Raw genomic sequence first — 2,548 nt, forward strand, 5'->3', positions numbered from 1 at the left:
GATTGTAAATGGCTGTAAAGATTCTATTTGAATTCCATATACGTACTTCCTGAGGTGGTATATCTCACAGGATGTGTTTTAAATAAGGACAGCAAATAAAAACTCTCTCTCTCTTTCTTTCTCTCTCTCTCTCTCTCACACACACACACACACACACACACACACACACACACACACACTATCTCTTTCTCTTTCTCCCTCTCCCTTACCCCGTGAATGGGTCCTGCGAATAATTGGTAAATATTTTCTTGTTGTCGGGGGTGTTGGTGGGGGACACAAACTTCAATTGCAGCGTGTCATACCCAGCCCAATCAAAGTGTGGCTGGCCTGCGGAGACCCAGAGTCACTCAAAATAAGTTAAAAGTCCCTGGGAGCAGTCAGCTGGAATCTAGGCAGCTTCCATTACATATGAGGAATGAAGATAGTGACCGGGCTGACCGGATGGACTGTGGTTGTGGCAATAGTGGTGGTACAAGGGGCTAGAAAAACAACTTCATTGACAAGGACGTTTACCTTTTGCTATTTCAAGTGTCTCAAGTAATTGCTGATCAATATATCAATATATCATTAATAGCTAGTAGATGAATAATAATATCTAAGATGTCTTACTAGTTCATTGCCTACTAAAATTGTTCATGTTTTTCTTTGGAAATGTTTTTTATTTTGTGTCACTGCAGCTTACTGATAGTTGGTATCTGCTGAAGCCGATTTAGGCCACAATCCTGATGTGGACGTTATTTCTCTGAACTAAATAAAATGTTTCGGGAGACTTTCGCTAATTGCTACTCTCTGTTTAATGAAGTAGCTGGTTGTATTGGTGCTGCCAGGAAACAATATGTTGGGGAGGAGGACACTGTAAGAGCCATTTAATTAAATATTGAGCCTACTGATGGATGTCTGTGTTAGTGACCCAAACTGCAGCCCATGCTAATTAAAATTTCAGCTTTATCTGGGGAGCAGGCACACTCACGCGAGTACCCCTCGCTGCCCCCGACAACACCGCGCGTGATCAGATCAGATCAGCTACGTGAACGAAAAGGCGTGCTCAGTAACTTGGGCAGCATTCTAATTAATTAGAGTCTAACATAAACAGAAAAGTGAAACTTTTGTTGTAGCGTGTTTGATTGAAAACACGATGACCTCCCAAATCCTTGTGCAGTTTGTCCTTTTACCTCTGTAACTCAATTTCTTTTTTTAATTGGGCGCAGTAGAAGCGCTTTGAATTTATTACCTTTATGCATTTGTGTATTTTTAACTCAGCTTTTTTTTTTTTACATTCATGCTAATGGAATATATTCATGCATGCCACTCTCCACGGCTGTTTGTACCCCCCCCCCCCCCCCCCCAACATTTCTACTGTTAAAGGTCCTGCAAATATCAAAATGTTCATGTTTCAGTCATCCTGGGGACATTTGGTCCCATAGTGGAGCTAAATAGATGTTATTCCCCTCCAACACACACACACACACACACACGCACACGCACACGCACACGCACACGCACGCACGCGCACACGCACACGCACACGCACGCACACACGCACGCGCACATGCGCGCGCACACACACACACACACACACACACACACACACACTGCTGTAAATAATGAAGATGTCTGAGAGGAAAACATAGGCTATGAGTAGGTGGGGGAAAGGGGGAGGAGGAGAAAAAAAATCTGTTATTTTATTTTTGACCCTACAGAGCCAAAGTGACAGTGGTTGCTGGGCTGAAAAAATTAGGATGTAATGGAAAGCCTTCCACAATAGCTGCCCTGCTGCCCTACCCAGAGGAGTCCGACACCGGAGCCCAGAGGAGGACCTGGGAGAGGAGCCCAGACCTGGAGCCAGGAGAGGGGGCAACTCAGATTTTTTTCTAGGTCTCTTCCACTTTGTCTTCCTCCCTCACTATCTTTCTCTCTTTGCCTCTCAGTCTCTTGCCTGTCTGTTTCTTTCAATCTTTCTCTCCCTCTCTCTCACTGTGTGTGCTGTTTCCATGTTGTGTAGGTGGAAGACGATGGACTACTAAAGGTGGGTTGCTCCTGGTTTATTCTGTGCCTGGCCAAAGGTCATACTCCGTCTGTGATCCAATAAATCATGTCTGCCAGTTTTTCAAAATGTTTCCAGAATGCACTTACCTTGAAATTTCCTTCCAGACATAGTCATAGCCAGTTATTTTGACAGCATAACCAGTTTCCGGTCTTTTAAAGTTTTGAGTTCAACAGGAATATTGTAGCTATAGGAGCTATTTATTCAATATTTGGTTTTCAACAATTCCATGCTCCCCAATTCACACTGCAGACTTTACAGTTATTGTGTTAAGATCTTTTTTGTCATTCATGGGATTAGATTCTACACACTGCAGTTAAATATTAGCTTATCCAAAAAAAAGATAATATCTAGCAAATACGGCAAATATGGATTCTCAAAGTAGGCTCGGAGATAGGATTAATGACATTTATCCACTAGAAAATACGTGACATGCATTCATTATAAAATGATCAACCCCTTAATGTCAGCATACCCCCAGAGGCAGGAACCTAATACTGGGTG

Source organism: Electrophorus electricus, chromosome 8 (genome assembly GCF_013358815.1).
Source record: "Electrophorus electricus isolate fEleEle1 chromosome 8, fEleEle1.pri, whole genome shotgun sequence".
NCBI lineage: Eukaryota > Metazoa > Chordata > Actinopteri > Gymnotiformes > Gymnotidae > Electrophorus > Electrophorus electricus.